Genomic DNA, 14,970 nt, shown 5'->3' with positions numbered 1-14,970 from the left:
TTGTCATTTTGTTATTTGGTTTTTGGTTGTTTTGTGGTATTATCTTCCCTCTCTCCTTCCTTCCTGTGTTCCTTTTGGTGAAGATGACTTTCTCTGGTGATATGTTATAATCTCTTACTTTTCATTCTTTGTGTACCTGTTGTATGTTTTTCTTTTTTTTTTTTTTTTTTGAGACGGAGTCTCGCTCTGTTGCCCAGACTGGAGTGCAGTGGCACGATCTCGGCTCACTGCAAGCTCCGCCTCCTGGGTTCACGCCATTCTCCTGCCTCAGCCTCCGGAGTAGCTGGGACTACAGGCGCCCGCCACCACGCCCGGCTAATTTCTTTTTGTATTTTTAGTAGAGACGGGGTTTCACCATGTTAGCCAGGATGGTCTCGATCTCCTGACCTCGTGATCCGCCCGTCTCGGCCTCCCAAAGTGCTGGGATTACAGGCTTGAGCCACCGCGCCCGGCCTGTTGTATGTTTTTTAATTTGAGGTTACCATGAGGCTTGCAAATAATATCTTTAACCCATAATTTTAAACCAATGACATTGTAACAGTAATTGCATAAACAAATAAGCAAAGAGAAAACTAATAAAATGTCTACACTGTAACTTTGTCCCCTGGCTTTTTAACCTTTTCTTGTTTTTATTTATATCTTATTGTATTTTCCATGTCTGAAATTTATTATTTTTTATTGTTTCATCTTGTAATCTTCCTACTCAAAATACAAGTAGTTTAGGCACCATAATTACAGTGCAATTACAGTGTTATACTATTCCGTGTTTTTCTGTGTACTTACTTTTGCCATTGAATTTTGTACATTCAGATGATGTATTCCTGCTCATCAATGTCATTTTCTTTCAGATTGAAGAAATCTCTTTGACATTTCTTGTAGGACAGGTCTGGTGGTGATGAAATCTCTCAGTATTTGTTTTTCTAGGAAAGTCTTTATTTCTCCTTCATATTTGAGGCTATTTTTTCACTGGAATACTACTCTAGGATAAAAGGGTTTTTCCCTCCTTCGGCTCTTAAAATATATCATGCTTGTTTCTCCTGGTCTTTAAATTTTCCACTGCAATGTCTGTTACCAAATGTATAGGAGCTCCACTGCATGTTATTTGTTCCTTTTCTCTGGCTGCTTTTAGAATTTTTTCTTTATCGTTGGCTTTTGGGAGTCTATTAAAAATCCTTGAGGAAGTCTCTTTTTTTGCAACACTAATATATTGCAGTTTAATAAAAACATAGCTTATACAGTTCATTGAAAAAGTATTTTAATACAAACACCACTTTCACACAAAACCAAATGTTGATATTCTCATTTTTAAAAATTCTTGGTTTTTCTAAAATGATAAGATGATACCCCAATAAAGATTTCTTCACATTTTCCAGTTTCTTGATCTGTGCATGTCACAAATAAAGATCCAGATTTGTTCTTTTTGCATAGTCTTGCTTTGGCCATGCAGGCTCTCTTTTGGTTCCATGTGAATTACAGAATTGTTTTTTCTAATTCTGTGAAGAATGATGGTGTTATTTTCATAGGAATTGCGTTGGATTTGTAGATTGCTCTTGGCAGTATAGTCATTTTCACAATATTGATTCTACCCATCCATGAACATGGGATGTGTTTCTATTTGTTTGTGTCATCTATGATTTCTTTCAGCAGTGTTTTGTAGCTTTCCTTATAGGGATCTTTTGCCGCCTTGGTTAGTGTATTCCTAAGTATTTTAATATTTTTGCAGCTATTATAAAAGGGGTTGGGTTCTTGATTTGATTCTTCACTTGGTCTCTGTTGGTGTATAGAAGAGCAACTGATTAGTGTACATTAATTTTGTATCTGGAAACTTTGCTGCATTCTTTTATTAGTTCTAGGAACTTTCTGGAGAAGTCTCTAGTGTTTTCAAGGTAAACAATCATATCATCAGCAAACAGTGACAGTTTGACTTTCAGTAATATGCTGAAGAGGAGTGGTGAGAGTGGGCATCTTTGCCTTATTCCAGTTTTCAGAGGGAATGCTTTCAACTTTTCCCCATTCAGTATTATGTTGGCTGTGGGTTTGTCATAGATGGCTTTTATTACACGGATGTATGTCCTTTGTATGCCAATTTTGCTGAGAGTTTTAATTATAAAAAGATGCTGAATTTTGTCAAATGCTTTTCCTGCTATTAGTCTAATGGGCTTCCCTTTTTGGGTAACCCGATCTTTCTCTCTGGTTGCCCTTAACATTTTTTCCTTGGTGAATATGAAGATTATGTGTCTTGGGGTTACTCTTCTTGAGGGGTATCTTTGTGGTGCTCTCTGTATTTCCTGAATTTGAATGTTGGCCTGTCTTTCTAGGTTGGGGAAGTTCTCGTGAATAGTATTCTGAAGAGTGTTTTTCAACTTGGTTCCATTCTCCCCATCACTTTCAGATACACCAAGCAAACGTGGGTTTGGTCTTTTCACATAGTCCCATATTTATTGGAGACTGTATTCATTCCTTTTCATTCTTTTTTCTCTAATCTTGTCTTCTCGCTTTATTTCATCAAGTTGATCTTCAATCTCTGATATCCTTTCTTCTGTTAGATCAATTTGGCTATTGATACTTGTGTATGCTTCACAAAGTTCTCGTGCTGTGTTTTTCAGTTCCATCGGGTCATTTATGTTCTTCTCTAAACTGGTTATTCTAGTTAGCAATTCCTCTAACGTTTTTTCAAGGTTCTTAGCTTGAGATGTGAGGTATCATTCCAGTCATCATGCTATTTGTCACATGTATGCCTTGGTTTTTTGTTTTTTCTTTTTTCTTTTTTCTTTTTTTAATTCTATTTTTGTTTTATAGGTCCTGTGAGATTTAGGCTTTAAAGAGGTTCTATTTTGATGTGTTTCCAGGATTTGTTTCAAGATTTAGAGATCTTGGCCGGGCGCGGTGGCTCAAGCCTGTAATCCCAGCACTTTGGGAGGCCGAGACGGGCGGATCACTAGGTCAGGAGATCGAGACCATCCTGGCGAACACGGTGAAACCCCGTCTCTACTAAAAAATACAAAAAACTAGCCGGGCGAGGCGGCGGGCGCCTGTAGTCCCAGCTACTCGGGAGGCTGAGGCAGGAGAATGGCATAAACCCGGGGGGCGGAGCTTGCAGTGAGCTGAGATCCGGCCACTGCACTCCAGCCCGGGCGACAGAGCCAGACTCCGTCTCAAAAAAAAAAAAAAAAAAAAAAGATTTAGAGATCTTTTTAGCAGTTCTTGTAGGGGTGGCTTGGTAATGGTGAATTCTCTCAGCATTTGTTTATCTGAAAAAGACTATCTTTCCTTCATATGAGATGCTTAGTTTCACTGGATACAAAATTCTTGGCTGATAATTGTCTTGTTTGAAGAGGCTGAAGATGGGACCCCAATCCCTTCTAGATTGTAGGGTTTCTTCTGAGAAATCTTCTGTTAATCTGATAGGTTTTCCCTTATAGGTTACCTGGTGCTTTTGTCTCACAGCTCTTAAGCTTCTTTCCTTCATCTTAACTTTAGATAACCTGATGACAATGTGCCTAGGCGATTATCTATTTGAGATGAATTTCCCATTAGTTCTTTGTGCTTCTTATATTTGCATGTCTGATTCTGTCTAGCAAGGCTGGAGAAGTTTTCCTCAATTATTCCCCCAAATATGTTTTCCAAACTTTTAGATTTCTCTTCTTACTCAGGAACACCAAATATTCTTAGGTTTGGTCATTTCGCATAATCCCAGACTTTTTGGAGGCTTTGTTCATATTTTCTTGTTCTTTCTTTCTTTCTTTATTTGTGTTTGTTAGATTGGGTTAATTTGAGGATCTTGTCTTTGAGCTCTGAATTTTTTTCTTCTACTTGTTCAGTTCTATTGCTGAGGCTTTCCAGAGCATTTTGCATTTCTATAAGTGTGTCCAACGTTTTCTGAAGTTTCTATTGCTTTTTCTTTAGGCTATCTATTTCCTTGAATATTTCTCCCTTCACTTCTTGTATCAATTTTTATTTTTTATTTCCCTGCCTTGGGCTTTGCCTTTCTCTGGTGCCTCCCTGATTAGCTTAATAACTAACCTCTTGAATTCTTTTTCAGGTAAATCAAGAATTTCTTCTTGGTTTGGATCCATTGCTGGTGAGCTAGTGTAATGTTGGGGGGTTGTTTAAGAGCCTTGTTTTGTCATTTTACCAGAGTTGGTTTTCTGATTCCTTCTCATTTGGGTAGGTCTAGGGCTAAAGGCTGTTGTTCAGGTTATTTTGTCCCATGGTGTTCCCTTGATGGAGTGCTCTCTCCCTTTTTCTAGGGATGTGGCTTCCTGAGAGCTGAGCTGCCATCTTCTGGGTCTAGCCATCTAACAAGTCTACCAGGCTCCGGGCTGGTACTGGGGATTGTCTGCACAGAGTCCTGTGATTTGAACTGTCTATTGGTCTCTTAGCCATGGATACCAGCACCTGTTCCAGTGGTGTTGGCAGGGGGTTGAAATTGACTCTATGCGGGTTCTTAGCTTTGGTGGTTTAATGTTCTATTTTTGTGCTGGTTGGCCTCCTGGCTGGGGGTGGAACTTTCTACAGAGCATCAGCTGTGGAGAGAAACCAGCAGTGAGTGGAGCCCTAGAACTCCCAAGAGTATATGCCTTTTGTCCTCGGAAGTTGGGTAGGGAAAGGCTATCAGGTGGGGGCAGGACTAGGCATCTCTGAGCTCAGACTCTCCTTGGGCAGGTCTTGCTGCAGCTGCTGTTGGGGATAGGGGTGAGGTTCCCAGGTCAAAGGAGTTGTGTATTTAGGAGTATTATGGCTGCCTCTGCTGAGTAATGCAGGTTGTCAGGGAAGTGGGGGAAAGCCGACAGTCACAGGCCTCGCCAAGCTCCCATGCAATCCAAAGAGCCAGTCTCACTCCCATTGTGCCCCACTAACAGCACCAAGTCTGTCTTCCAGGCAGTGAAAGAGCAGGGCTTTAGAGCTTTCCCCAGGCTGCCCACCTCCCGGCTGCAAAAGAAAAGGGCTTTAGTTCTTCCCCTGCCTGTGGAGTCTGCAGGCCAAATTCACACTCTCTCCCAAGTTCTGACCAGGAGGCTTCACAACCAGTTCAAATTATCACAAAGTTCAGCTGGAGATGTCCTTCTTCCTGTGACATTTCTCTGCCTCTGTCCACAGGCCCCCACAAAGGATCCCTGTAGTGCCAGGCAGGAATGGCCGGCTTGGGGGCCCAGCAAGCTCCCAGGGCCTTTCCTGCTGCTTCCTCTACCCCTGTGTTTCTCTTGGCTCTCCATTAACTCAGCTCCAGGTAAGGTCAGAAACCTGTGAACTAGACCTTCAGTTTCCCCAGTGGGAGTGTGTGTTTGGGGGTGAAGGATCTCCCTTTTCTACTTCTGCAGTTTGGGCACTCATAGTACTTGGGGTATCTCCTGGTTCCCGCAGGAGCAGTCTGCTTCCTTCAAAGGATCTGTGGGTCTTCTCAGGATTCCCGTTTTGTTCCTGCAGTTGTTCTGGAGCTAAAAAATTCATGATACAAGCCTCCAAACACTGATCTTCAATTGCATTTTCAATTCCAAAATTTCTGCTTCATTATTTTTAATTATTTCATTTTCTTTGTTAAATTTATCTGATAAAATTCTGATTGTTTTCTCTGTGTTATCTTTAATTTCATAGATTTTCCTCAAAAGAGCTATTTTGAATTCTCTGTGTGAAAGGTCACATATGTCTGTCTCTGCAGGATTGGTCCCTAGTGCCTTATTTAGTTTCTTTGGTGAGATAATGTTTTCTGGATGATGTTGATGCTTGTGGATGTTCATCAGTGTCTGTGCACTGAAAACTTAGGTATTTATTGTAGTCTTCACAGTCTGAGTTTGTTTGTACACATATTTCTTGGGAAAGTTTTCCATGTATGCAAAGGGACTGTGGTGATTTGATCTGTTTCTCATTACTGCAGACATATATTCATTAGGAGAGACCCCAAGGCCAGTAATGCTGCGGTTCTTGCAGACTCGCAGATATACTGACATCATGGTCATGGATAACATCCAGAAGAATTATCTGGATTGCCAGGCAGATACTTTTGTTCTCTTCCCTTACTTTCTCTGAAAGAAATGGGAGTTTTGTCTCTACTGAGCTGCCTGGAGCTGGGGGAGGGGTGACACAAGCACGCCTGTGGCCACCACCACTGGAACTGCACGGCATCAGACCTGAAGCCAGTATAGCACTGGGTATCCCCCAAGGCCCACAGTAATCACTGCCTGGCTACTGCCTAGGTTTGCCCAAGGCCCTAGGGCTCTACAGCCAGCAGGTGTCAAAGCTGGCTAGGTTCATGTTATTCCCTTCATGGTCACAAGTTCCCCACAACCACAGGTGGGTCTATAGATGCCATGGAGCAACCAGGGTCTAGAGTAAGAAACCTTTGAAATCTATCTGGTGTTTTATTTTACCGTGGCTGACCTGGCAACCCAAGGCACAGAAGAAAGTCTTAGGCCGGACGCAGTGGCTCAAGCCTGTAATCCCAGCACTTTGGGAGGCCGAGGCGGGCGGATCAGAGGTCAGGAGATTGAGACCATCCTGGCTAACACGGTGAAACTCCGTCTCTACTAAAAAATACAATAAAAACTAGCCGGGCGAGGTGGCGGGCGCCTGTAGTCCCAGCTACTCGGGAGGCTGAGGCAGGAGAATGGTGTGAACCCGGGAGGCGGAGCTTGCAGTGAGCTGAGATCCGGCCACCGCACTCCAGCCTGGGCGGCAGAGCGAGACTCCGTCTCAAAAAAAAAAAAAGAAAAAAAAATACCCATAATTTGCCGGGCGCGGTGGCTCAAGCCTGTAATCCCAGCACTTTGGGAGGCCGAGACGGGCGGATCACAAGGTCAGGAGATCGAGACCATCCTGGCTAACACGGTGAAACCCCGTCTCTACTAAAAAAATACAAAAAACCAGCCAGGCAAGGTGGCTGGCACCTGTAGTCCCAGCTACTCGGGAGGCTGAGGCAGGAGAATGGCGTGAACCCGGGAGGCAGAGCTTGCAGTGAGCTCAGATCCGGCCACTGCATTCCAGCCTGGGCGACAGCGCGAGACCCCGTCTCAAAAAAAAAAAAAAAAGAAAGAAAGTCTTTTCCACTCTTCCCACCCTTTTCAGTAAGCAGAGGAGTCATCTCATGGCCACCACCACCCCAGGTTTATGGTAAGTACTACGTCGTTATTGCCGATGTGCACTCAAGGTCTAAGTGTTCATCAGTTAGCTTGTGGTAAATGCTGCTTCCAGGACTGAGAATTACCTTTCAGGGAAATGGGCTCCCCTCTGGCCCAGAGCAGGTCCAAAACTGCCATCCAAGAGCCCAGGCTTGGATTTATGGACCCCAAGACCCTACTTGGTGGTCTGTCCTACTGTGACTGAGTTGGTACCTAAGCTGCAAGATGAAGCCCCCTTTAATCTTGCCTCTTCTTTTCTCAAGTAGAAGGAGTGTCTCCCCTTAATTATCACTGCTGGAAATGTGCCAGGTCACACCTGAAGCCAGCACAATGCAGAGTCTCTCACCCAAGGCCAATCGAGTGAACTACCTGACCACCACTGATGATTATTGAGGACCCAAGGTTTTTTAGTCAGCAGGTGATGAATCCTGTCAGGCCTGGGTCCTTCCCTTCAAGGCAGTAGGTTCCCTTCTGCCCCTGGAGATGTCTGGAGATGTCATCTGGGAGCTATGTCCTGGAATGCAGGCGCCAGGACCCTATTCTACTGTGGCTGAAATAGTATCCATGTTGCAAGACAAAGTCCTCTTTATTCTTCCCTCTCCTCTCCTCAAGCCAAAGGGAGAATTCTCTCCTAGAGCTGCAAGCTGCTGGGCTCTCACTAGATCACAGGTCCCCCGAGTTCACTGACCCAAGGCCCAGCACAGCACCAGGGTTTGCCTAGGAATAGCAGTCCTTGTAGCCAAGACTGTCTTTTAAGTTTATTTAAGACCCCATAGCCCTTTAGTCCATGATGGTGAGGCTTGCAGATTCTGACCACTGGGATGGGCAATTCTCCTCTGGCTAGAGCTGGTCTAAATTCTCCCTCCATGGTTGCTGGCTGAGTTCTGTCTGGTGCTGCTTTCCTCTGTGACAGGGCAGCACTGAGTTCCAATGCAAAATCCCACAATAACTGTGCTCTCTATCCCCCAGCACACGAAGATTCTGAAGCTGCTTTTTGTGTGTAGATAATTGTTAAATTTTCTGTTCCTGTGGGAAAGATGACCTTAGAGGCTTCTACTCAGCCAACTCGCTCCTCCTCCTCATTCTGTGTTACTATTTCTTCAAATAAACTTTCTACTTCAGCGTATGCATCCGTATTAAGGCAAATAATTTAGACTTTAAAATACTTTATCATAAGGTATTTTTGCAGGCCTCATATTAACCACAAAGCAAAAAATCTCTAATAGACACATAAAAATGAAAAGCAAGAAATTAAAACATACTACCGCACAAAGTCACTTACACACAAAAAAGAAAGGAAGAAGGTAGAGAGAGGACTTACAAAGTAACCACAGAACAAATAACAAAATGGCAGTTATAAATTCTTACTTATTAATCGCATTGAATATACATGGACTAAATTCTCCAATTAAAAGTTATGGAGTAGCTAAATGGGTTAAAAAACAAGACCCAATTCTAAGTTCCTACAAGTGATGTACTTTGCCTGTAAAATCACACCTGCACTAGAAATGAATGGCTGGAAAAAGATAGTCCATGCAAACAGAGGTCAAAAAAGAGCAGGAGCTGCTATGGTGATATCAGATAAAATAGATTTCACATCAATACTGTAAAAACAGACAAAGGAGATCATTATATAATGATAAAGGGGTCAATTCAGTAAGAATATATAAAAATTGTAAATGTATATGTTATCAACATGGGAACACCTAGATATATAAAGTAAATATTGCTAGAACTAAAGAAAGAGATAGACCCCAGTACAAAAATGGCTGGGAATTTCAACAACCAACATTCTGCATTGATAAGTTCCTCTAGATGGAAAATCAAAAAAGAAGCATTGGACTTTATTTTCATGATAGATGAAATGGACTTAATAAACACTTACAGAACATTTTACTCAACAAATACAGGATGTACATTCTTCTCATCAGCACATGCAACATTCTTTAGATAGACCATATTAGAAGAGAAAACTTCTCAGGAAATTTTAAAATTTCATATCAAGTTACCTTTTCTGATCACATTGGAATAAAATAATAACAAAAGGAACTTTGAAAAATATACAAATACCTGAAAATTAAACAATATGCTCCTAAATGACAAATGGGTCAATCAAGAAATTAAGAAGAAAATTAAAAATTTCTTTATATTGTGGAAACACAATATACCAAACCTTTGAGATATGACAAAAGAAGCAGTAACAGGTATGTTTACAGAAATAAACACCTACCTCAAAACAGTAGAAAGACTTCAAATATCCTAGGATGCACCTTAAAGAAGTAGAACTAAAACAACAAATGAGACCCAAAATTAGTAGCAGGAAAGAAATAATAAAGATCAGTGCAAGAAATAAATTGACACAAAAAATACAAAAGTCAAAAGTTGTTTTGTGAAAAATAAAAAACATCAACAAACCTTTATGCAAGCTAAGAAAAAAATAGAGGAAACAAAAATAAATCAAATTGATGATAAAAAAGAGACATTACAACTGACATAACAGAAATTCAATGGATCATTAGAGGCTATTATGAGCAATTTTATGCCAATAAATGGAAAACCCTAGAATAGGTGGATAAATTTTTTGTGACACATAGAACATTGATTGAACCAAGTTGACACATTAAGAAATACAAACCATGAACAGAGCAATAACCAGCAGCAAGATACCAGCAGTAATAAAAAGTCCCCCATCAAAGAACAATCTAGAACCTGATAGCTTCAGAACAACTAAATTCTACCAAACATTTAAAGAACTCATACCTATTGTACTCAAACTATTTGAGAAAATAAAGGAGGGGGGAATACTTTCAAACTCATTTCACAAGGCCAGAATTACCCTGATGCCAAGACCAGAAACAAACACACACAAAAAAGAAAACATCACTGATGAACATAGGTGTAAAAATCCTCCACAAAATAGTAGCAAACAAAATTTTAAAACACATTAAAGAGATCATTCATCACGACCAAGTGTGATTCATCCCAGGGATGCAGGAATGGTTCTGCAGAGGCAAGTCCATAAACATAAAACATAACATTAGTAGAATCAATGTTATATAATCATTTCAACAGATGCCAAAAGCAACTGATAAAATTCAAATTCTCTTTATGATAAAAGCTCTCAACAAACTAAGCATAAAAGGAAAATACCTCAAAACAATAAGATGATATGTAATAAACCCACAGGTAGCATCATAGAGAATGGGGAAAAAAATGAAAGCTCTACTTCTAAGATCATGTAAAAGACAAGTATGCCCACTTTCACCACTTTTACTCAATATAGTAGTGGAAGTCCTACCCAGAGCAACTAGGCAAGAGAAAAAAATAAAGGGAATCCATATTGGAAAGGAAGAAATCAAAATGTCCTCATTTACATATGATATGATTTTATATTTACAAAAACCTAAAGACTCACTCAAAAATCTATCTGAATAAACAAAAAATTCAGTAAAGTTGCAGGATACAAAATCAACATAAAACATAATTAACATAACTATATTTCAATAAAGAGCAATCTGAAAAACAAATTAAGAAAGCAATCTCATTTGCAATTTGTTACAAGAAGTAAAATACCCAGTAATAAACTACACCAAAGAAATGAAAGATTTCTACAATGAAAACAATAAAACATTGATGAAACAAATTGAAGCTGATACAAAAAATAGACATCCTGTGTGCATGGATTAGAAGAATCAATATTGTTAAAATGTCCCTATTACCCAAAGCAATCTGCAGATTCAATGCAATCTCTATCAAAATACCAACGACATTCTTCACAGAATTTTTTTTAGTCCTAAAATTTACACAAAATCAAAAAAGACCCATAAAGCCAAAGAAATCCTAAGCAAAAAGAACAAAGCTGGGGTGGCTGAGCTAATTTGCATTCCCACCAGCAGTTTATTACTGTTCCCTTTTCTCCACAACATCAACAGCATGTTAATTTTTGACTTTTTAATAACAGCCATTCTGACTGGTGTGAGACGCTATCTCATTATTGTTTTGATTTGTATTTCTCAAATGATTAATGCTATTATAAGTTTTTTTATATGCTTGTTGGCCATGTGTATGTCTTCTCTGGAGAACTGTCAGTTCATGTCCTTTGCCCATTTTTAATGGGTTTGTTTGTTCATTTGTTTGTTTGTTTTTTGATTGTTGCTTTATTTGAGTCCCTTATAGATTCCAAACATTAGACCTTTGTCAAATGCATAACCTGCAAATATTTCTTCCCATTCTGTAGGTTGTCTGTTTACTCTGGTGTTAGCTTCCTTTGCTGTTCAGACGCTCCTTGGTTTAATTAGTTCCCACTTTTCAATTTTTGGTTTTGTTGCAATTGCTTTTGGAGTCTTTATCAAAAAATCTTTGCCAGGACTGATGTCCAGCGTGGTATTTCCTCTTTTCTTCTGTGTTTTTAACACTTTTACATCTTACATTTAAGTCTTTAATCCATCTTGAGTTGAATTTTGTATATGGTCAAAGGAAGGGGTCTAGTTTCAAAATTTTGCCTATGACTAGCCAGTTATCCAAGCACCGTTTATTGAATAGAGAGTCTTTCCCCATTGCTTACTTTTTTCAGCTTTGTTGAAGATCAGGCAGTTGTAGGTATGTGGCTTTATTTCTGGGTTATCTAATTAATGTGTTGCATTGGTCTATGTATCTGCTCTTGTGCCAGTATCATGCTGTTTTCAATACTGTAGCCTTGTTGTGTAGTTTGAAATCAGGTAGTGTGATGCCTCTCATTCTGTTCCTTTTGCTTAGGATTGATTTGGCTATTTGGGCTCCACTGTGACATTTACCCATGTAACAAACCTACATGTGTACCCCAAACCTAAAATGAAAGTTGAAAAAAATAATAATAAAGTTTTTTAACTAAATGTAAAATTATGTTTTAAAAGATCACATAATTAGTGAATAGTACATACAGAACTTGAACACTAATCTGACATTAAATGTTGCACTTATAGCCATTATACCATATTACTTTCCTTTTAAACTATACTGTCTTCACTCAATATGTAATTATTTTGGAAGTTAAGTACACTAAAATTCCCATAAACACTAACATTTTTAGACTATTTGTATGTTTGCTCACATTTCACCATTTTTTGAAGTTCACACATGTACACGCTCATCAACTTATGATTCAGCTTCCCTGAAGGAAGATTTAAGGAGAAGAAAAACACTTTCCAAAATATATCAATACAAAAGATTGTTATAAAAAGTCAATGACTTATAATTGACAATTGGATAAATGGACAGATTCTAAGAATTTCAGACTATTAAGTGAAATTAATATAGTCAGAAGACTATAAACCAAATAAATATATAAAAGTAAAAAAGAATTCCATATTAATACATTTTCTAATTACATTATCAAAGAAAATAGAGAATTTTGAAAGCAGCAAGATAAAGTAACTTGTTGCATACTAAGAGAACGTCCTCCATAAGACAATTGGGGGATGGCAGGTTTCTGCAGAAACCTTGTAGGCCAACAGAGAGTGGGATGATATGTCCAGAGAGATGAAAAAATAAAATGCTAACAAAAATTAATGTATGTTGCACACCATCCCTCAATAACGAAAAGAAATACTTTCCCACACAAACAAAAGTTGAGTGAGTCTGTCAGCACCCTACCTCCATTATTATTTCCAAAGGGAAACCTTGAACTTTAAAAAATGGGACTAAAGAGCAGCATGAGAACATAGGAACGTATAAAGCTCACTGATAAATGACTAATATGAAAAGTCTAGTACTAATATTATACTCAACAATAAAAAACTGAAAACTCTTCCTTTAAGATCAAGAACAAGATAAGGATTCTACTCTCACCACTTCTATTCAGTATGGTACTTGAAATCCTAACAAGAGCAATTAGGGAAGAGAAAGAGAGAAAAAGATAAGAAAAGGATATAAAATATGAAGTGTTTTATGGAGGATTAAACACATAAAAAATGAAATAGTATCTTATACCTATTAGGATTATCATTATCAAAAATAAATAAATGAACAAGAAATAAGAAGTGTTCAAAGGATGTGGGGAAATTGGAACCCTTGTATACTGTTCGTGGCCATATAAAATGCTACGCCCACCATGACACTATGGAGGTTAGAACTACCATATGATTCGGTATTCTCACTTATGGGATCTCAATTCTTCAAAAAAAGAATTGAAATCAGTATTTGGAAGAGATATTTGCACTCCCATATGTTCATTGCAGCATTATTCACAATTGCCAAAATATGGAAGCAACTTAACTATTATTTACATAGGAATGAATAAGCAAACTATGTTATATACATATAATGGAATATTAGCCTCAAAAAGAAAGAAAAAGGTCATACCCAACGGCTATGAACCTTGGGCTAGCACAGAAGAACAAACACTGATTTCACTTATATGAGATATCTAAAAAAGTCGACGCATAGAAGCAGAAAGTAGAATGGTGGTTTTCTCGGACGGGGGCAGAGGGGAATAGGGAGTTGTCATTTAAGGGCATAAAGTGTCAGTTATGCAAATGTCAGTTATGCAAGTGTCAGTTATGCAAATGTCTCGGAAATCTGCTGTTCAACATTATGCTTACAGTTAATACTGGACTATACCTAAAAATGTGTTAAGTAGGTAAATCTCATGTTATGTATATTTATCACAATATTTTAAAAATAAATAAGTGTTTTGAGAGCCCCCAGCTAAATTGAGATTTCAGTACCAGAGTGGTTAAAAACCCTGCCCTAAAAAGGAAAGGAATGGGAGCTGGATGTAGGGGTTTACAGTGTTCACACAACACTTTTCCTTCAGTGGATGGCCTGATGCCTAGTTGTTAGACCCGTGACCAGGGGAACCTTCACACAGGAAACTTGTTTATACTGGCAGATGCCCTTGGGGCTCTTATCTGACCCATGTCCAGTTTATGTCTGCCTGACCACTGCTCTGGCTCTGGTTGCCTGACACTGTGTTCTCACTGCAGTCCTAGGGAAAACCCAGCCTGAAACAGCCCCTAATTTTTCAGACAGAAAGCGTAAATTCAGTACACCACCGCAAGAGGAAACAAATTCAAAGCCGTCTAATTGCAGATCCTGGGAAAGGAGAGAATAATGAATTGGGAGGGCAGTGTTCTGTCCCCGGGTCAGATGAGGTGGAAATGAAGAAACTGGCAGAGAGACCAAAATCTCAGAAATCACCACTAAAGAACTTATCCGTGTAACCAAACACCACCTGTTCCCCAAAAGCTATTGAAATAATAACAATAATAGTAATAATAAAAGGAATACATGGCAACTAGCAGTTTATGTAAGGAAATCAGGTGTGGGTCACTTAAAGTTTGCAGGCAAATGCCTGAATAGTTCATTCAAAGGAAGCAACAGGAAAGCAGGGAACCCAGTCAGCTAGCCAGGAGAGATGCCTCTAAGTTATCTCTGGCGTCTGGCTTGAGCCATTTGGAAGTGGTGTAAGGACTAGAAACTGTGTCAAGGGTGACTAAGCCCTGCTGTGGTGTGAGAAAGTTAAACTTGTAATCAAAATGAATGATGAGACAACATAAAATCATAAGAATTCCCTCCGATAAGATACATATGTATACTGAATACATAATAAAAATTATTGACTCCTTTCTATGCTAATAAAACCATCACGAGGTTATATGCCATTAAACATAAGTAATATAAAAATAGGTTTCCTTGTTCCATTCTGGATTTACTACACGGGACCACCTACACAGTGAATGCTGTGGATATACAATCTGTCACTCAATAAGTTGTACATTTTAGTGACATTTCTGATTGTAATGGAGGTAAATGGACATTTCAGCTCCTGAGGTACTCACTGGGAGTTTGACTAATATCTGTAAATTTTTACTTTTAA

General features: G+C 39.2%; 1 protein-coding gene and 1 long non-coding RNA gene across 12 annotated transcripts in view; one reads left to right on the top strand and one right to left on the bottom strand.

Moving 5' to 3' along the window:
• Positions 1-14,970, top strand: part of LOC105469473 (organic anion transporter 7) — a 169,165-nt gene that overhangs the window by 146,382 nt on the left and 7,813 nt on the right. The window lies entirely within an intron of this gene.
• LOC105469474 (uncharacterized) lies at positions 7,861-13,473 on the bottom strand. The gene is made up of 3 exons (XR_011610516.1): positions 13,455-13,473; positions 9,346-9,400; positions 7,861-8,141 (listed from the first exon to the last, which is right to left on the bottom strand). It is a non-coding gene; the product is annotated as an uncharacterized lncRNA (long non-coding RNA).

Source organism: Macaca nemestrina, chromosome 12 (assembly GCF_043159975.1).
Source record: "Macaca nemestrina isolate mMacNem1 chromosome 12, mMacNem.hap1, whole genome shotgun sequence".
Classification (NCBI taxonomy): domain Eukaryota; kingdom Metazoa; phylum Chordata; class Mammalia; order Primates; family Cercopithecidae; genus Macaca; species Macaca nemestrina.
The sequence above is the reverse complement of the archived record's forward strand: the minus strand, read 5'-3'. Positions and strand labels throughout refer to the sequence as shown.